Genomic DNA, 22687 nt, shown 5'->3' on the forward strand with positions numbered 1-22687 from the left:
ATTTTGGGTCAATATTTTGGGTCAATACATGCTGTCTCCATATGACTAAAAAATGCTTAAAACAGATAAGCTGCTGCTTTACTCTTGGATGCCATACTATTACAATAGTTATTGCATAGAAAGAAACAAATTAATTTCCATTCCTATTCCTATGATTGAATAATAGCTGTTAGGCAGTGCTGGAAGCCATAGTACATGACTAATCAAGTGCTTAACTGGTCTTTGCATATGCAAAATGCACTGCTGAGATCATATGAAGCTTTTTTTATTTTCTTCACATGGCAATGTAAGAGACACATGTAAAGAGGTATTCAAAACTGGTGTTTTTTCATGCAGTTTATGGTTTTTGCATTTTACATCTGGTTTTTAAATCTCAGTCATAGATGAGATGAACATACATACCTAAAACGTAAATATATATTTAATTCACTTTAGATGCTTGGTTTTCAAATCATGTTGTAAATATATTTCCTTTTATGATAATGTCTTATTAAAAATAAACTCTTTCAAGAATCCACTAGGCCTGGGTTTATATCCCTGTTTGCTTTGTTTAATCAAGAGCAATGGAATATTTTATTTTTGTTTATAACCAGATTCATTTTCAATTTTACTGTGTTTGGTTTTAATCTAGGCACATGGCTGCTTATATGTTTAGAAACAGCCATCTGCTTATTATACTGATTCTAAAAAGATGTGTGTATATATATATATTGTTTATGCATTTTATATTTTAGCCAAATAACATATAAAAAGTGTTCTCAATAAAATGGAGCAAGAATGTGGTCTTAACCTGGCAAGGTATAATGTAGTGTTTTTATATTTGCACAAGTGTACAAAATAATAGATATTAGAAAAGAGTATTTTCTAAATCACTTGCTAGTTACTTTTCTTCTGAGGAGAATTCTTTCACTGTCTGATAGAGATATCTCTGAGAATAAAGTTTATGCCAAGATATTTATATGTTCTATGTTAATTATTTTTTTGTCCAAAAGCACAGCACTGAAGCACTAGTAGAAAATTATGTGCCTAAGAGTTTCTATCTGAAAACTCTGATAGTTTTTTCCATCTCTGAGTAAACTTTTAAACCTCTCCTTTTAAACCTCTCRTGGTACTGCTGTTTGGTTGTGTTAATCTTACCAAGTAGGCTATTTCCTTTGCTTCTCTAGCTTTGCATGCAAAGTGCCTATATTATAGTAAACTTGTTTCCAGGGAAGGGAGGAGAAATCAAGAATGGAAATTCTGTGTCTACAGTATTTATCTCAAACCTGTGCTAATGTTTTAATGTAGTCAGGTCTTAGATGGTATTTACGGATTTCCACTGGTCACCTAGTAAATAAATGTCACAAGGTTAAGGCTAGCAGTGTTGAGTGAAAACATCTGGGAAGCCTGAGCCTGTCTGTGATTAAGTTAATCACACTTCTGATTTTGTGAAAATGTTGCAGAATGTTTATGTATACTATTTTTAGTGACTAGCAGATTAGTCAAGTCTAGGAGTTTTTATCTGTAAGTTTTGTTTAAATAGCACAAGCTGCATTATAAAAGAATGATATTTGTAAAATAACACATAATTTATCTATAGCAGATAATAGCTCATGTGTTTTGGCTGTTGATTTGAGTAATTTGAGAAATCAATGTGCAAGCAATGTATCATCAARTGATAATGTGTATTTCATGTTGATAAAATAACAAGATAAATCTCATGCTCTAGTGCTGCACAGAGCTCTAGTAATAGTGGCATATCTTTRCAGAGTTTATTTCTGAATTAAGATTTAAAGAGCAATTACAATTTTATTGAACACTTACTGTAATGAGATATGAAAAATCTTAATTTTGAGTTCTCATTAATTTATGCTATGTCCAGAACCTAAGACATAATGGCATCAGTACCCAATATAGTTCTTGCATTTTCCAGCTGTGCATAAATAATTTTTCACATGATAGTAAATACTTTTTGCTTCTTGTTATGAGGTGTAGGATGTTGAAGTCCATATACTAATGAAATATACCTGGCAAAACCCCTTTAAACTCTGGTCAGTGACAACAGCAAGCCTTTTGTAGGCTCGGTAGGGTGAAAATGTAATTCAGTGTTACTCAGAGGAATTTCAAGTGTTTTAAGTATTATTCCTAATTAAGAATTATGTGACTTAAGTATTTTTCCTGGTTAGTACAAGAACCAACCAAAGCAGGACTGTGAGCATTTAATTCATAGTGTTTTACTGGAGGTAAATAAATACTCCTCTCTGCTTTCCTTAATTATTTTATTTATTTTTTTCCTCTCACGTTTTAAGATAGAATAAGACAAGGCAGTAGTTTGATGTGAATGCTAATCTAAAAGTAAACACTTGCAGCTGCTTATAATTTGATGCATACTTTTCAGGAAGCTGGCAGATATTCGCAGTATTGTGCCTTTTCTCCCAGCCTTATCACCCTATTCAAAATGATGGAAAATACCTCAGCATTTTTCTCTGAGCAGCAGCTTTTAGATGCAGCAAGAAGGTTAATGAAATCTGATGCTCAAATGAAGTTCTGAGTTCTTAATGTTCAAACTGTGATGAACAATGATGATTTCACACTTTTAAAGATGATAACATTACAAATTACAAATATATCTTTGGTATGTCAGATGCTGTAGTGAAGTCAGAAGAATAATCTCTTAGTTTTCTTTTTGCTGGAAGTATTTCAGAAAAATCAGATGTCAAAGTGTACTTGCCCCTCTGAATTAGATGTCAAGGTACTTGTGCCTTTCAATACAGCTGCATGTTTACCATGCACTCCAGAGCTCCAGTTTTCAACAGCAAGAGCCTAATCTCATCCTTGTCCTCATTATTGTTTTCTTTTACAGTTCTACTTTGACTCTCTGTTTTTAAGGCCTTTTGCTTTTAGATGTCGTCATACTTTAGCTGAATATAATTTTAGACCACTTTGCTTACTTGGATGAATTGCAGACCCTGTAGTACAGATCACTAACAACTTAAAGATTGCTTTCCTTATCTCATAAGTGTGACCCTTTAAAAGAAAAAAAAAATCATCATGATGAAATGTAAATTACTGGATCTAATCCCCTACACTTCCTTCAATTTTGGGCAAGCAGAGATTTACTAAAGCAGTAAGCTGGTGGTAAAACAGTAAACTCTAAAGATTTTCAGGGAGAGCACATGTTGTGAAAGCACGTGTGAGGCAGGCTCTCATAGAGCCATCTCTTACTCACTGGCCTCTGCTCCTGACGTCTTGTTCTGTTTGTTTGAAAGGAATGATACCCAAGATAGTAATTATGTTTTTCTTTAAGGTTTTCTGCTGTTACAAGCAATTGTAAAAGTAATCAATGGGCATATTCAGGTAAATAGCCTATATAGACTCTTCCACTACATCATTTTTTTTCCAAATAAAGAATTATTTTACTGTCCAGCTCATGAGAGCCTTGTGACTATTTATCTGCTCTGGCTTTTCTATTGATAGAGTGGTTTCCATTTGTGGAAGTACATGCTGGCTTTGATGCACTGGTGCTGTTAAGTATTATTAAGGACAAAAGATTTGTCATTTCCATGGCTTGCATCCTGGCACTGAGGCTGTGTGCTGTAGCAGGGATTTGTGAAACTGTGGTCTTGGTTCATACATAAGTGAAAAACAGGATGTGGCATCTGTACCTCTTAAATCTATTTCTCTCTTTTTGTATTAAGGTATCTGTGTACAGCTGAATTGGGCATCCTAAGAGAAGGGCGTTTCTATCTGTGGTAGGGCTTTGTATTCTCAGTGTAGGAAGTGCCCKCTCTGGTCTGTTAGTCTGGAACAATAAAGTGGTTTTGGAGCAAATTATCTGCATTTACCACATATTGATTCAATTCACAGAGCACTTTTGATATTCATGAGCTAAATGTCTTTTGTAGGAAACTGAACTGGAAAGTCTGTCCAGAGGTGAACCAGATATGTCTTTTGGGTAACCTAATTCCACATATATGGTCTCAACACTAGACTACATCTAGTCCTACCCCAATATACAGATCAAATGCATCTCCATGTCCTGAAGCTCCAGAACCAGGTGCCCCAGTGTATCAGGTTTTTTTTTTCACCGATTATTTAGAAAATTTAAACAGCAAAGTTGACCTTGATCGTGTGTTTACAAGTTGCTATGTTCACAGTATTTCTTTAAAGTTGCCCTGGGAGCTTTTAGAAATCAATCAGTCTGCAGGAAGTTACTTCTCTAAGGGATGTATCCTGATGGAAATGGAGCTGATGGAACTGTGCTTGTTGTATCGCGTAAAAGAACAGCTTGTGTTTACGTGCCTGTGCTATTCGTTAGCTTGTCTGCCCTAATCTGAAAAATGAACATGTTAATCTCCCAATTTGCTGAATTTAACACAAGTGATGGCAAGGATAATTCCTAGTAACAGTGTATTCAGAAATTATTTAAGTAGAAAATCCATGCATATTCAAAAAACTTCTAGTTTAACTTCCTGGAATTGTGGATACTTTCTTTATAGTCTCTTAGAGTGCCTCAGTTCCCCATTGAATGGCATACAAAACCTCTAACTTAAATTTTTATTTAGATTGTCAAGCCTTTAGAATATAGATATTCCACTATAGGTCAAAATGAAGTACTGTTTGAGCAGTAAAGCGTCAGAGATTCATGTAAATCCTAAGATTGCAGAGGACTAGATGTGGAGACTGAGGAGGTATTTTGCTTCATTTCAACATTTTTTCAAATAGAAATCTTTGTCTTATTGAAATAAATTGTTCTGACATTATTGAAAAGTCTTATCCAAGTGAAAAATTCTATCTTTCAAAATTGGTGTTTTCCAGTTTTTGTTTCATAAGCAAAATAAAATCATCACTATAATGTCAGAGAATATGAACAACATCAAAATGTTGGAACTTTGCATACAATGAGGATTTTGTTTCCTACAGGTATTTTTACATAGAATTTTAATTAATGAGCTTAAGTTTTGAAACTAGTCAGCTTTTTTTCTAAGTATATCCAGGTGGGTTACWTTTTTGATTGCCAGATATAAGAACAGAGAGAAAGAATGATAGCAAATTTAGCTTCCTTGATAACAATTCCTGAAATGACCAATGGATGTTTTCCAATAGCATGAACAAAAGTTGTGGTGAACAAATTTGCTTTTTAAGTCTATAAAAGTAAAGACTGACCTTGTCCTTTCAGCAATAACAGAAACAAAATAACACGTTGTTTCAAAGTTAGTATGTTCTCATTATCTATAATGTCTACCAGGAAAGAAGGGGAGAAACTACAGTGAAAAGCAAATGTTAAGAAGTTTTAAGTGTGATCTCCRCCTAGAAGGGGAAATGTTGTGARTCAAGSTGAATCACACAGAATCACAGAATATTCAAGGTTGGAAGAGACCTCTAGAGATCATCTAGTCCAACCTTCTCGCTCAAGCAGCTCTAGATAAACTAGATAAAGAAGTTCTAGATAAACGCAGTTCCTGTACAGACACTTTCTCAGTTGGTAAGTAATAAAGTAATATTTATCTATTAATATTATATTCACTTCCCTAAGATCTTAAAGCTGTTTATCTGTTTTATGTAGTGAATTGTGCACTGTTTATTGATCAAGCAACTTTCTAGGCCAGGTTCTTGGCTAAAGTGAACTTTAACTAAGGGTAGATTCGCAAAGCTTGGCTAAAGTTGATAAAGTTGATAAAGTTCCATAAAGTTGATAAAGTTGATAAAGTTCCATAAGGTCCAAGGTAGCCAAAGCATAAAACAACTGAGTTATGCTGACAGTAAAATTATGGAGCTAAAGATTTTATCAGAAGACACTCAACAGCTGATCTTGGGATTGACCTCATTTATTAGATTTCGTTTTTCTTCTTTTATAATGACCTTGGCACAAGGAATAGGTTTAGGTTAATGAAATTACTGAAGACAAACTTGGAAAGACATYATGAATAATAGTGAAATATTATCCAAGAAGATGGCCTTCAAAACTTGACTAATAGAATTTTAATAGTATAAAATGAAAGGTCATAACTTCAGGGACTAATAACTGAGGGAAGTTCTTCATTTCAGATATTACATGCAGAAAAATACCTTGATGCACTAGTAATTCATAAGATGACTGTAAACTACCACAGAGCTGCATCTAGGGGGGAAAAAAAAAGGGGCTCTGAGGTATATCAGAGGGCTCTGAGGGAAGAAATCAGGGAGAACGTATCACTTTAATTGCTGTTATCCAGGACTATGGTGAGGCTTTATAGTAGTGTGTTCAATGTTCTGTTCAAGAAGGATTTGTTTAAACATGAGGAGATTCAGGAGAAAAAAAGTATTTCTGATCAACAAAATCTTTAAAGGCTAAACTGCTTTCCTATGCTTTGGCATAGGAAAAATGAGAGAAAAAAAAGAGTGTGTTAGGATGGCAAATTCCTTGAAGGATGAAAAGATTTGCAAGCTAACAAATAACCTTGGCAARGAGACAGGTGGATATAAACTGACCATGATTAACCTTTAGTCTGGAAATACCTGGGAAGGTTTCTAGCCACTGGGGGAACGGAGTTGTATAAGAGCATTCCAAAAAAAGTGGGGACAAAAAGTGGGCTTGCTTTTAGGATCAGTCAAATCCTAAAAGATTTGACTGAAGGACTTCAACCCTTCAACCCTTTTAGGTTGAAGTACAAGGCCAAGGAGATGGTAAGGCTGAGGTTTTCTCTTTTGTCAAGGAAAAGAAGTGTTGTCAGGGGAGAGGAGGAGATATCGCTGGACTAGATCCACTGCAGTCATTTTGCTGCCATAGGCAACTTATGAATTTGTCTGTGTTTAGACCCAGCTTTGCAACTTGATAGTGCAGGGAGGAAGTCTGCCAAGGTTTCAACTTAGCCCTAGGCAYAGCTGAGAGCACTTCTGGTCTTCAGTGGTGTTCAGGTCTTCAGTGGTGGTCAGGTGTAGGCATTGAATTGCCCCAGGCCATGAAGAGCTAAGAGCTGCTTAGCATTAGGCTATGGAGAAAGTGAAGAAAGAGTGTGAAAATATAGAAGCTCTTAGTCATACCACAAACTGTTGCTTGTGATGTTATTTTCTGTTTTCTCAAAACTGCATCCCTTCCTAGTGAATACGATATGTACCCTGAGACTTGTACCTTGCTGAACCTGCAGATACTCTCTGTCCTTGTATTATAGGCCTTTCAAATTTGCCATTAGTCTCCTGAATGGTCAGGAGAAAAGAAATTCCTAAGTAAGTAGCTTTGGTTATAATCTGTATTCAGCTTTGTGTTGTACATTTGTTATTTTTATGACCATAATAAAGTGAATGAATATAACAGCTGCATCGGGTTTTCAATTAAATGCATTAATACATATGCCAGAAAATAGCCTCTCTCAATAGTATTTATAGGGAAAAGAATATTTGCTGAGATTCTTTGCAAGTCATTATTATGGCCTTATTTATATGATTGGAAATGTTAGAGCACAGTTGCTGTCATGCTGCTTTATTACAAGCAGGTGGGATGTGTGATAACCAGCCTGACCACTTTGCAATATTTCTAAGCGAAAAACATTTTTATTGCTACAAAATGTGGCTTTACATTCTTGATGAATGAGCCTGTAGACAGTGCTGGTTTTGGTTAGAGGGAGGTTAATGTTCACAGGAAGTCCTGGACCCACAGCTTTGCTCCATTATTTTTTAACAGAAATGTTGATGGCATGAACAGAGTGTATAAATTCTTGGTTTATTTACACAGCTCGGAGGTGGGGGTATTTTATTTGCTCATTGTTTCCAAACCATTTTCTTGGCATATTTTCTTTTCTTCAGYTTTGCTCCATGTCCGATCATGCCCTTGATAGTTCCTTTTGCTTCCAGCTTTCATTCTTTCCCCCATGGCTCTGAGCTTGCCAAATAGCACTGGACAATAAGGGGACCACTTTGTCCACCCAGCTTGCTTTTCGTCAGGCTTTGCACTGGAGTCCATTTTTTTTAATTCTTTATATTTAGGGCATGCTGTTCCTTTCAGTGAATATGAAAGAAGAGTGCTTAATACTTTCCATTTATATGGGGTCAGTAGATGGCTCCTGTACATGAACGATGGGTTGCCTAGTACCTGTTAATGCATTCATTATAACAAACTTAACTGCAAAAATCAGTTCTGTATTGAAGCGTGGGAGTTGGTTGATTGAGATATATATATATATATATATATATACACACACACACACTTTGTATATAATATATATATATATTTAAAAAGAAGTATTTTGTTGCATTATCTGCTTCAGATTTAAGCAGTTTGGAATAGCTTTTATTAAATCTTTGCCACATATTCAGGGTAAGTAACAAAGTCTAATAGCTATCAAAAAGTCCAAATGGGCCAGTGGTAGTTGGTGTATAATTCAACCATTTTAGTCTTAATACTAAATTCCTTTTATTGAACTATTTTACTGCAGAAAGAATTGAATCCTCTACTACTGAGAGCACTCCCATATTATTTCATTATTCTGATGAATAAAATAATGAACTCGAATCATTTGGACTGTGAATTTGATAGCAGAACTGCAGTCGTCTTTGTTCTCAGTGCTACTTCATCTCCCATAATCTCATATCCAAGATCCCAAATCTTACTACTTTATCAGATTAGTGTTCATGTAGAGTMAGGGATGGATAACACAAATTTTTCTTGTAGCTAAGTTTTCATGCTATTTCTTTATGAGTCTTGTTTTCTTTTTAATCTCAACATGTAGAAGATTTTATATATAGCCAAAAAAAGGATAAACTACAGTTGTGAATGTTTTGAAGAGATCCTCTTCTGTCACAAAGGTGACAAAAACTTCTCAAAAATCACTGTAGAAAATTCTTYAAAATTCAAGGCAACTCAAAAACAATAACAAACAAACTGAACTCTTTTATTCCTCACTTGGTCACTGCACAGATAGAACACAAGGCCTGCAGTATATTTAAGTGGACAAGGAATGCAGATTTTATTAAACTGTAAGTTTATTTTCTACAGTCCACCATGAATTATTGGTAAGAGAGAGGCTGATTGATGACAGGGTTAAGCAAGCTGTAAATATATACATATATGTGTATGTGTGTGTATACATATACATACAAGCATTTTAATTTATGGAACAGAAACGTATTTTCTTTGTCAGGCACACAATTTTTTTTCTTTGTTTGCAGTGTATTTWACTTGGATTTCCATTTCAGAATTGCACTGTTTGAGGAAGCATATAAATCTCCAGGCAACCCCTGAGAACTGTATAATCTGTGTTAAATCTAGCTGCGTGTAGACAAACACAAAATGCAAAAATAACTAACTAGGAATGAAAAATAGAAATTATCAGTAGATATTCTAAATATTTAGAGAGTAAGAATTCTCAATGTTTTTGCAGGGTGTCACAAAATACATTGGACTGTGTTAACTGTACAACTTGGATCTGTATTCTGAACCCCAATGTCTTTTCCCTCGGCTCTGTCTCCCCTCCGTTCAGTGTGATTAGTCCTGACTAGTAAGAATCCTTGCAAGAAAAAAAAATTACTTTTGCTTACAAACCTATGGGAACAAAGCAGCGAGCTCTGCTTTGCCAGACATGCAAGTCCTTGAAACCATAGAATGACGCTTCTCTCTTGGTCAAGATTAAAAGATCCTTTTCAGCAGTTTCTAGCCTCTTCCTCTTCACTCAGACTGCTTCCCTCCAGCTTCTTGTAATTACCTCCCCATTATGTTTGTGTGGGATAAGAATTTAAGAGATGACATCACTCAGCCACATATYGTGCTATGTATGACTAATCCAAAGTTAACAATGTAACAATTAATTCTTATGTGGCATTTTATTTGTCACTTAAAGCTATTTGTCTGACTCACAGAGTAACTCATACCCTGCAGAAAAAATGTCAGTTCATTAGAGCTGATCAGCAGTTATTTTTTGGCTGCTAATCCTCACTGATGTCACTTGGACTCATTAATTTTACCCTGGTTCTGCTATTTCACCTCTTTACCCTGATTTCCTTCCTTCTGTAGTAGAAAGCCTGTTTTGCTTCCTGGCAGAGTGAAGAGGTCAAATAACATTACTAAAAGCAAATCAAAAATRAAAGTATAGGCAAATAGAAAACAAAACCATACACCTTCCGTTTTCAATAAGTCTGCATAATCAAGTGCAAAATGCCCAAGATGAGGCATACCTCTGTGTATGTGCTGCTTCTGATCTCCAGCCTCAGTGCAGAAGATACCTGTGTCTTCCATGGTGTCCTATTTGGAACTTAGCTGCCTTTCCCACAGAGCAGTTCTCATTTCTTGTAGAGTTCGTGTTTACAAGAAYAAGTCGTTGTTGTTGTTTTACCTCTTTGCCTCAATATTTTAGATGGTGATAATGAAACTAAAAAGCTGATGACCTCTGCTTTGCTGGAGCAAAAAAATATTTGGTTTATATCAGTTAGACATATGTACATGARTAATTTTTTTCTTAGGTGGGAGTTCCAGAATAGCATGGTTTCAGATCATAGGTGGTCTGAACTGTSAAAAGCAAAATTATAATGTCTTTTCTGGGGTGTTTTAGGTTTCTATTCCCTCTATTATTTATGTTTTATTCCCCACATGTACTGCCTATTTAGAAAGGTATTTGTAAGAGGTGTAACTGTTGCAGTGAACCTAATCTGAAACGACAGTGATTGGGATGGCTGGTTTTCTTCTCTTGACAAATCCAGTCTGATAACTTTTTCAACTTAAGAAGATCTATTTGTCAAAATCAAAACTTCTCCTAGAAACATTTGACTCAATTTCATAGTTGAAGATATATTACTTATAAAGGGATTTACACACCTCTTCAGACAGACTACAGCTTTTTGCTTAATTGTAAGGTGTACGGTCAAGCTCATGGACCAAATAGTTCATTACTTCTACAAAGTAGAATGATTTAAGCAAAGGTCTAATGATCTCAGATGTGCATGCAATGGGATATGGAAAATTGAGGTTTGATTCCCTGTTTATAACCATGGAAAAGGTAGGTCACAAATGCCCCCGCTGTGCCAACAAGTTTATTTTGGGAGAGTATGTGCAATTGTCTCTCTTACAAGAACCTGGGGCTGTTCTGATGCAGAGTAGAAAAAAAAGTTAAAATTTTGATTTTCTTTTTCTTTGTTGGACACAATATTCTACCCAATTCTTGTTATATAGCTATTTGAGAAGGCTTGTGGGCAAAAGCCCAAAAGAACATCAGAACATCTTCCAGAAACAGTGCTGGGAACATGCTGCAGCCAGAGGCTGGGACCAAAATCATTGACAAAGGGAAAGAAAAATAGGAGAGAGATTAGAGAGATATGAAGCATCAAAAACACAAAGGGCAATTAGAAAAATATGGAAAAAGAACGATTTGCCAAATGTGTGAAAGTGAACCACATGCAAATTAATAACAGGGTTGGATAAACTGAGCAACTGCCATACAGAGCATTCTGTTAAAAAATAATAAAAAAAGGTATGTTTTTTATTAGAGCAGATACTGTGAAAGAGATGAAACTTAAGGAGGTAAGAAATTAAAGGAAAAGTTATTTTTTCCAAGTTTGCTCAATGAGCCAACTTAACACAGAAATACTATCATGAATCCAGTCAGAACAACAAAACAACTTCCAGTCATTTGGGCAGTTCTAATCTCTTGCATAACACCTGAGTACTGATCTAGTAATTTCAATGTTTGCCTCATAGTTTCTATCTGAGCTCTTCCCATAGCTGTGATATATGTGGATAGTGACTGTAAGGTCTTCAGGAGATGGAGAATCTACTATGTCAACAAGTAAGACACTCTGGTAAGTTAATTATTTTCATCCATTAAAAAAGATAAGGATATAACTTTTTCATGACTGTCCAATTGCTGCTGCTACCCAAAAAGAACTCACTGTGACTTTTTCTGTTATCAGAAATGTCTTCCTCCTTTTGACCCACGATGTTTTAAGTTTCACATTTTCCTTTTGGTGATTATAATGCTTCTTTTTGTATATCTGTACCATGGAAACAGGTTACTCTGGACTCTCTTTATTCCACCATGGTTACTAAGCAGTGTTTACCTTGAATATGTTTGAATCCTCTTTGTTTATAATGGTGAGTCAATATGTTGCTCTGAAAAGATCTGCTTTATATCTCTGAAGAGCTAAACTGAGAGGACATTCTTTTCGTTTGTTCTAGCTGTAAGGCTGTATTTGGGAAATGTGTTTGCCATGTTGAGATTCATTAAGGAATTAACAAAAATGACAGTATGCCTTGTAGATGCTTAGATTTCTTTTAAATTCTTACTCTTACTCTTGCATGGAAATTTTCCCACATTTTCAGAAACATATTCCAGTTGACTACTACATTTAATAGCGTGTAATCCTGAAGACAAAACTTGTTGAACTCATGTTTTAGTTAATTATTTGTTTTGGCTTTATGTGTAGTAAATGCTCTGCAGCTGTTTCTAAATCATCTTGTATCAATCTAACATTGCCAGGACAGTCACTTCTGCTTAGCAAGCACTGTATAGGGCACAAGAAAGCATTTCTCTTGCTTTCAGTGATGAATTATGTTCCTGAAATTGTCAAAGCAATTCCAAACCTGAGTTTTCTCTACAACCAGGGATTATATGAAGGTCTTAGGAAAAGGACAAGTGTTTTGTCTGCAACCATTAACATGCTGAAGATTCTACCTCCCTACTCCCTCCTGCTGGTCCTGTCCCAAAGGCTGTGACTCCTCTCTCTCTCTCAGAGCACATCTGGGAGCCCCGCTAATGAAGAGATTGGAAGCAGCAACTCCGACCTGGCGTGGGATTGGCAAGCAATTAAGACATGCTTTCCAACTAATTTTTGGTGCATTTCTTGTCATCTTCTGTTCCAGAGTTGTCTTCAGCCAACAAACCAGTGCCACATGTCTTTATTAGTAATGACAGCTCATATATATATATATATTATAACAAAGGAATGTTCCAGGGTACTATGAGGAAAAACTGATGTTATGGCACTATCTTACATTTGATCCTCTAGGTAATGACAGGTCTTTAAGTCTCATCTCAACCTGGGTAAAGGGACAGAACTGGACTTGATTAATCACAGATTAGAGAATCACAGAAAAGGAATATATCTGCTCTCAGTCAACAGGATTTATGAGAGAGAATTTTGTCAAGGAAGCATGATATCTCCCTTGGTAGGGTGAGGAGTTTGTTGATCAAGGAAAAGTAATTGATGTTATATAGTAAGATTTCCATAGAGCATTTTACTTGTCACAGAACATTTTAATTAAGCAGCAAGGAAAAATGGGAATCAGCATAGCACAAAATAGTAGATAAAAAGCTTACTGATTGCTCAATGTATGCTTGTTAATGGGTTATTGCTGAGTGGCTGTGTTATTCAAAAGAAGTTGCCTCTTAATTCTTTGTTTTAACATTCTCAGTATGAATTAGGAAGGCAAAGTTAAGAAAAATGAATAAATGTTACCCAAAGATTGAAAGATTGCTAAATACTTAACATGAGGATGTTTGCAATGATAGATAGATAGTTTGGTAACACGGAGATATCCTGGCAGGACTGTGCTGAAAAGTGGATTCACATGCCATATGCTCCTAAATGAAGGGCTAATGTGTACATCGCTGCACTGGCTGGCCTATTGTTGGCTTACGGTCACATAATGACCACATCTTGGCTGGATATATGGCCAAACAATGCATATTTTAATAGAGTGCCTGCTAATATCATGCATCTGGAAGCAAAACATGGAAGTGTTTTTCTAGGAGGGAGAACTGCCTTGGGAAGCAATGACCCAGCAAGAGACTTTCTGGGATAGAAGGAGCTCCTAGTGCAACTTTATAAATGTGTTCTTTTTTTTTTTTTYCCTTCATTTTCTGAGGAATAGGAATTTTTTCATCCTGGAATAGGGTGAAACACAGCGTAGTGGTTACTGGAATATTACATTCAGATCTGGAAGTTTATAATCCAAGGAGGTCTAAGAGAGAGACTCTGAGATTTGGAAACCTTGTTTAGTAGTAAGATTCACCAAAGTTTATTAAGGAGAAGATAAATGATCAGCTTGATCATATGTGAAAGGGAGATTTGGTCACTGAGGCTCTTTCAAGCTGGSAGTGCTATAATGAGATCCATGCAAAGAAATTTAAGTCTAGGCAATTCACATTCCAAGCAGGCACATTGTTAACTGTGTGAGTGATTTGTCACTAGAATGATTTAATAAAACTATAATAAATTTCCCCGTTGGACATTTTAAAATCAGAACTGAATGCCTTTTTTTTTCCGGAGGAAATGTTCCAATTCAAACAAGAATGAATACTTAAAAGTCCTATGGCTCAGTTTATTCAGGAGGTCAGACTGGAATATTGTAACAATCAGTTCTGCCCCACTATTGTGCAAAAAGTGCTCGGTGGTTGGTCTGTAGACTTTTGTCATGAAAAAGGATTATTTCTTTAGCAGATTCAAAGTATATAAATTTAATGTAGAGCTCCCAAGTCTTCCTCAAGTTGACTTTAGCTTTTGTGTTCAAAAGGAGTGGTGACCCTGACCCCTTTTCTTCCCCTATTTTTAAAATTTCATTGGAATTTTCTAGTAGGTCTGGAAGTAGATAGTCATACTTCTTAAGCCATATTTTCTTAATAATGAAAAAAGGCAATTGCTAGATTTGTTTAGTAATTTTAAAAGTCCCTGTCAGTAGGATGGCTGTGCTTTTGAACTGAGGCAATATAAAAGGAGGAGTTGCTTTCATCTTCCCCTGCATCGCAAACAACATATTATCACTTTCAAAATGTCTGTAATATTACTTGAAATATCCTCCATTTGATACTCAAGGCATCRTACAGTGTAATTCTTTCCTGCTACCATTTCCCTGTGTTGCCTTAGAGGCTGATGCTATAAATCCTGGCAACTCTCACCTATTTGTGCGTTTCCAGCCTTCCAGAGTCGGACACACATTCCGACACTCAGGAGACCTTCCTGCCAGAGCCTCAGCAGCTGGAGGAGAGTCTCCTCACACCTTCTCCAAGAAATCTGTTTCCTCCCCACSACTTACTGCTTTGCAGTCCTAGCTACAGAACACTTGTCTTTTCATGTGAAGATTACTCATTTCTTCAGCTGCTGGAACTTCTTTTATGTCCTAGTTTAGTTAGACGTAAGCATAAATATGTTGTAAAGCCTATAGGAGTAATATTGGACCTGACCATTCCCTGACTACTCCTTATGGGGTCATTGGTTTGATTTTGCTGACTTTGATGCATGCCTGAGCTGAGAGCCTGGGCTCCTCAAGAGAAGGGGCTGCCTTCCATGAGGTCCAGGGCAGCTATTTTCATGGATGTTCATCCAATGTTCAGGTTTATCTTCTTGATCTGTGGTGAAGAGTCAATCCTATGGTGTTTGGAGCCAGGTCTGGTGTTTGAAGTAAGTTGCATAACTTTGCTGGATGTCCTCTATCAGGGCTGGAGCAGTCACTGCTGCTCAAAGTCATTGCCTGTCCTAATTAAGCACCAGGTACAACGGCTGGGTGTGTGTCACACAAAATATGCGATAACAACCCATTTTTCTCCATTTTATCTAATATGAAACAGGCACTAATTTCTCAAGTCTTTTTTCTGGTAGTTGCTTGTAAATGTCTGACCTATAAAAATGACAGAATGTGATTGAAGATTTATTTCTATCATTAGTGTACTCTCGCCTATTTACAGCAAATGTGAATTCCTGTAAATTCACAAGTGTTTTGAGAAGTGAATAGATTCACATGCTGTCAAGTTTGCAGTATTTGCTGTTACTGGTAATGACAAACTTTTCATTAAATAATTTATTTCCATCTAGGTAATGTTTAGCTSCTTTTGTAAGGAAATGTTAAATTATTCAGGAACTCCAGGTTTACTTTGCTTGCTACTTTAGAGATCGGCACATGTTTAACAGGAGGAAAAGGGAGCATTTTTCTTCCATGACTCCGTTTGCAAGGTTTAGGGACTCCTCCTATTCAGCAGGTCAAAGAGATAGTGAAGATTCCTTTCATCTGCTTACATAGAAACCAGAGATCTCCAAAAACATATCTGATAAGTTTTGATGAGAGAGGGATGGGGCTGTTCAGAGACTATTCAGATTCAAAAAAAAATGTTCTTTGACAACAATGAGGGTAATTAACCATATACAACACAGCAAACATTGGCGAATTCTCCCTTGTACCTTTTAAAATCAAGATTTTTTTTTTAAGCAAGTGTTCTGGGTCAAACTAGAACAAATACAGGTCAAACTAGAACAAATCTTCTTGGCTTTTTATGTCATATAGAGACTACTTTGTAACTAATTGCTTATAATTCTTGTTAAATAGTTTATTTATTAGACAAAGTATGTAAATTTAATATGGATCTTTTGACTCTTCAAACCGCGACTCTAGTTTTTATACTGAAATACCGTGGGAACCTKGACTTTGTTTACTGAAAGTATAGTCAATTTAGTTTTGGTTCATGTGAATTAGTTAATAAATCCAATGGAAAATAAAGCTTTTGGTGTTATAATTTAGCTGATTTTATACTCCCTAAAAGTGATCATATGCTTGCTCAGTGGGCTGCAGCAATTTGAGACATGGATTGAGCATCACTACTCCAAGAACCAGTGTCCTGGAACGTGCTACAAAAAAGTGCCTCAGCACTTTGGTGGCCAAGTTTAATGGCAACAGACTGCAGAATCTGCCTTCTGCCCTTTACTCTGTGTGATTGTCATGCATGTGGCTTGGCTACAAATTCTTAATATTTGCTTATTTGATTGAACCTGGCTCCAAATGGAAACAAATGATATCACGTAAAGCACAGTGGTAACAAGGTGAGCTTAATAAGAACTAACAGACATTAAAGAAAACATGAGAAGATAAAAGAATATTTTTTTCACATATTGTCAAGGACTATTAAATTTCATTTGTATTTCTTACAAACCATAATCTTTTTAATTGGACATTTAATTTGAACAGTTTGCTTGTGTTTCTAGATGGAAAGRCTAGAAGCTGGCAATAAGTTGTCTTTCAGACCTTATGCTTCTGAAAGAAATATGAAAAAACTGCATTATCTTCAGTGCAACTTTATAGAGGATTGAACAAAATTTTAAAATCTGAAATCAGGATGCGGTCCAGAATGCCAGAAATGGCATTCAACATGGCAATGATATTGAACCATAGTGCTTTAAATACRGAACAAAAATGTTTAGTATAAAGAAAATGCCAATGTTGACTGAAACTTCATTTTTTATTATAGGCCTTTCTTTCTCTTAGCTTTCTTAGTTTCTTATCGCATGTGGCAACAACATTACAAGAYGAGACCTTCCTACCTAGTCAGGTGTGTAAATACGCTTTACTTAAGTAACTTTTAAAGAGCAAACAAAAGAATGATTTATAAGGACCTATAAAGTGACAGGGCCAGGTGAATGGGCTGATTCACTGCAATTAGCAGGAAGAGCAGTTACGAATGCAGGGAWATAAATTGAGGGAGGAACATAAAGTTGTCATTTAGTGGTTGRTGAGAGGCCTTCTTCCTCTCACTTTTTTTTCTTTTTTTTAATAGTGAGTTGTTTGCATTTTATCTGGGACTTGGCAGAGTCCCAGATATTTTTCCTAGCAGAAAAATGAAAAAGTGTGTTCTTTGTGGTTATCATCTCATTTTATAAAGATAGGGTTTTGAAACTCTTCCAATGAAATGAACGTCCAAACTCAGTGCTCACATAAGACCTCACTGTTAATTAGCCTAGATAAATGGTGTCATATCTAGACCTCTTAAACATTGCTAACTGGCAAAATTGCTTTTGTAAGAATGATTTGGCAAGGTATTTTTTTCCTATCTGTCTTTATAAATACATTATCATTAATTGTACGGTGAGATTAACTTACTGGCTTGGAAGATCCAAGTGTTTGGCTGTGTCCCTACTATTTGTGGGCTTCCGTGCTCCTCCTCCTTGCACCGCGGCCACCAGCGAGTGCCACCTCTTTAAGGGGACAGAATCACAGAATCATTAAGGTTGGAAGGGACTTCTACAGATCATCTAGTCCAACCCCCCAGCTAAAGCAGGGACACCTACAGCACGTGGCACTGGGTGACATCCMGGTGGGCTTTGAAGACCTCCAGAGAAGGACATGTTGGGGACGATATGTTTCTGCTAAGGAGGTATATTACCCTTAGGAGYTTCTCTTCCAGGATCTTGGAAAGCATTTGAGATGCTGCTGAATTTGCTGCTGAGCTTCCAAAGCTGCAGGGTAGGCTTGGAATACAGCAGGAGGAACTGTGCAGAATAAATGCTGGAATAGTAAGCATGTTTCCTATRGTATTTAGCAGTATAGGTAATACTGGGTTTAAGACAAATAAGCTGTCCTTATTTTCCATCTCTTGCATATGGCTGTCTCTAGAAATGAGCCTGCTAGTTGGTCACAGTCCCAGGAGCACTGACTTCTTTCACTGCTTTCCCTTGTATGGCCAGTCAAAAACACCAGAACGCGGCAGGTGGCAGAACTTATTCATTTATTTTTGTAGATGCTAAATATAATAGTATTTAATGGCTTCYGCTATGTTCTTATAAATGAAAAGTAAAATGGATCTCAAAATGATGGATGGAGACAGGGCCTAATGTGCTTTTTCAAGAGGCAAATGTGTTCCTGCTTCTTCCTAGCTTGCTCTGGTTCTGCTTTCTGCAGCACTCTGGTCAGCTGGGCTGTTCTCAGCTAAAAGCAGGGAAAAGCAATATTCAACAAACATGTTTAATATTGACTGCCTCTTTGCCTCCTCTGCCTTAGTATTTGAAGGCTCTAGAAGAGGAGAAATTTAAACGCTAAGGACATAAAGCATTGCTCAAGATATAGCTATATTTAAGTTTTGGCAAGGGAATGAAAGGAAATCCAAAATCTCAACTGAAAGAGAGTCATTTCTAGTGTGTCAAAGGATTTGGTCTACCTGTAAAGCACTTGTTCATACTTCAGACCTATCACTCATCTGACAAACCAGAAGGGACATAGTCCTTAGAAGCAGGCCACAGACAAAGGTATTCATGTTTTCTTTCCTGTGCACTGAATCCTGCTGGGAAGGCAGCTGTTATATATCTGTCCTAAACATAAGATAAAATGGTATGTCTTCCAAAAATGTGCTGGAATAAATCAGCATAAAYAAACATATCATCTGATAGGGTTTCAAGTTTCCTGTTTCATCAAAGAACAAGGCAAATATAACCACTTATTCTTAGGTTATCATCAATAGTCTRTAGGAAAATAGAAATACCTTCTAGTAGTTAAACCAAGTCTGAAAATTTTCTCAAATATACCTATAAGGCCAGGCTTACAGTTTTCTTCTTCCTTCCTGCCTGCCTGCCTAATGCCAGATGTTTTTGTCTTGCTAACTTGGAGTCTCTAGAAAAAATTCCAGATTATCTGAAAATCCAAGGCTGAGGTAAATTTACTTAGGTGAGTGGGAACATTCTATCACTTTTAATGGATCTGGACTGCAAATCCATTAGGGGATAATATCTATTTTAAAATACTTTTTGCAGAATATTTTATAAATAAAATGAGTTGGAGCTCTGCCCTGGTGCAGGGGAGAGTGAGGTAAATAACTGTTCTTGGTTGCAGGTACGGACTGGTCCAAGAACCCTTGGTTTTGAAATAAAGGACTAGGATGTTCAGTGAACTTATAGTTACACTGGCTTGAGACATTGAGTGCCTGGAGCAGGAGAACTGAGATTTTGATTTCATCTCTATATTCTGTAACAAAAAAAAAAAAAGTGAAGAATGGATTGCTGCTGCTTGAGTTGCTGAGGATGTCAGCTGGAGCCTCTTCTACAAGCTAGATTTTACTAACAGTGATGGCTTTATGCCCAAATAAATTGAATTGCTTTAATCCAATTAGGATGTGCCTGAGGGACTTAATACCTAGGCATGGTCATAATTCACAAAGATGGGATAGTTATGTTGGTCCTGCCAAAAGAGAGAATTCAGTTGTTTGATAAAGATAAAAATAAGAGAACAGATACTGCTGCATCTGGAAGCAAGGTGTAAATTTAATACACAGAGTTAACTCATTCAAAGGGAACAGACAGCCTCTTTCTGCAAAGATCTTTCTGCAGCTCTCAGTTTTATTTAGCATCTCATTTCCATCCCCACTTACAGGTGCAGCACTGGACTTAAATTTTTATTTCAGCCCAAACCCTAACTCTAGGCCAGTAAATGCTGACTAAATATTGCTTGGAAAGAATACTAGCATTGTCCCTTAGTTTGCTTTTAAAGGGGTTTTGTAGCCCCACACACAGCAGTAATTCTTTCTCTCAGCCCTAAACTTAACCTTAATTCTTCCATAGGAAAGGCCTTGAGCTCTTGCCCAGATCTCTTCCCAGCATTCAGGAAGAGCAGGCATGTTAAGGTGCAGAGTTGCTGGTTTTCTAGTAAATCAGTTAAACTGGACTTGAAATATATCAAATGCCTGGAGGGAGAGAATATAACACTGAGTACTGACTCATTTCTATTATTTTAATTGTGCCTTAAAATTATTTTTGAAAGCCATGATAGCTCAGAGATAGATATTAGAAAAAATAATGCCAATTGTAATTTAGAAAAAAATTATGTTGAAATAAGCTGCTTTCTTTCCTTTATAAGATGTTATATTCCATGTATAAGGGGAAAAAAAAMCCCTTAGCTCTGATATATGTTTCAATAAAGAATTATATCAGCAGGAAATGATTGAAGAAAAGCTGTAGTGATTATTTACAAGAACCTGAAACTGCCTGAAAAGGGAAATAGTAATTACCAGTACTGAATTGCCTGGGAGCGGGACTAATCTTACCCTGTAATTGGGACAGTTGCCTTAAAAAGAAGCATTATACAAATGCAATTCATTGCTCATACAAAATTATGAGGTATTGTTAATATAAAGTAGTATTAAAATATTATAAATGAAGAACTGGGTGATGTGCAGAGTAGGAATACTAAGGATGGGAAGAAATCTAATAATGCAAAGCAAAAGTTTGTTTACGTGATTCTGAGGGAATATCTGGATACACTCATGGCAGAGGAAAGAAAAAAAATCTTGGCTGTATTTCATCACTTAGAAAGTGACTTAAGCAAGAATGTGACATATCCAAGAGAAATGAAAAGTCCTTGCAAATATCAGGGGCAGTATTACTGGTGAAGGGAAGGAAATATTCAAGTTGTTATACATGTCTGCTAAGACCTCTTCCATAAGAGTATCTGCTATTTTTATAATCATTGCTTAAGAAACGTTGGGATTACAGGAAAAGACTACTTGATGAGTTTGAGCTGTTTAGATAGTAGGTGAGGCTGAAACGGGCATATAACTGTGCTGAATAAGTGCTTTCAAGAGATTAAATGTTATATGAACTGTTTCCAAAGAGTTTTTTAAGGCACAGAGCTAGGTCTCTAACTCTGCAGATTAAATCCTGTTTCATTATCTATACTAGATGTATATACTATACATGTCATATAGGAATAACTGTGTAAAAGGAAAGCAAACAGTTCTTATTTCTAAAATGCTCTTACATTTTAAGGAAAACCTTACAAATATTACTTAAAATACTTAATCCATTTTTTTTAATTGGAATTTCTTCTGTCTATGGTGCAATTATTACACTGTCTTATCAGTGCAATTTATTGATTAATCTATATTTTTACTCATATTCTGAAGTACACACTCTATTTTAACTTGTGAAAACATTATTTTTCTGTCTTACRTACACACTGTCTTGTTCTCTTGCATTAGAGATTTTACTGAGATGATTAGATTATTTTCTCTCTCACATGTATTTCTGTTCATACATGCACATGTTTGATAGACTACACTGTCCAAGTCAAAAACTGTCAGGAAAGTGCTTAATGCAATGAGTTTTGAGGAGTTTTATAAGTCTGTTGAACTCCTAGGAATAAAGTTTTCACTTTGCAGAATGTATCAGCTAACAGCTGTGTTTCAAGTTGGGAAGCAGCACTATGATATATGAAAATGATGGCTACATTATGGAGGAACTGGGKGATCTGTACTCACTAAATGTGCTGTACTGTATGTAATGGCAAATCCATTACCAGYGAAGGAAAGAAGACATCATTATTAAAACCATAGCAACAAATTCATGACATGATCAGCACTAGGGGAGATGATGAAATTTCTTTGCAGCATTCACCATGCTCTCTTGCTTGCAAAATTACTTGAGTACCATATACTTATGGTACTTCCATAAGTATAGACTACATGTGGCCTGTGAAGACTTGGTTTCTGCCCCAACACCTCCAGTACTTTGTAGAAAATAAATGGATCTTGAACATTTCCCTGGTGCTTAAGGGAAAAAAACACTCCCCTGAGGTTCCTCCAGCCTTCCTTTGACAGTTGCCTTACCCACAAGGTCACATCTTTATCCTGACAGGAGAAAACCCTTGCCATCAATAAGGTGCATATTCTTCCTCTCTGTCCTTTAAGGGGTTTTACTGCTGTGCTTCCTCCCACTACTTTGTGTCCCAGCCTGAAGGAGAAGTCTGATGCTTCTCTGCTACAGCAAGCCAGGCAAGGCAAATGGGAATGAGCAAAACTGGGAAAAGGTGARTCCTTGAGATGATGGAGAGGTAAAGAAAGAAAAGAGAACTGATGAAGAGGGAGTAGTCCTTCCAGTAAATGAKGGAAGGGCTATTTTCCTCAACAGAGAAGTCCTAATCCTATATTTAGCTGATATAAATCAATGCAAAATGCAATTTAAGACTTAATGATTACATTTCTCTTCTGAGGCTTTGGAAAGA

Source organism: Nothoprocta perdicaria, unplaced genomic scaffold (genome assembly GCF_003342845.1).
Source record: "Nothoprocta perdicaria isolate Ctin4 unplaced genomic scaffold, notPer1 scaffold_20, whole genome shotgun sequence".
Classification (NCBI taxonomy): domain Eukaryota; kingdom Metazoa; phylum Chordata; class Aves; order Tinamiformes; family Tinamidae; genus Nothoprocta; species Nothoprocta perdicaria.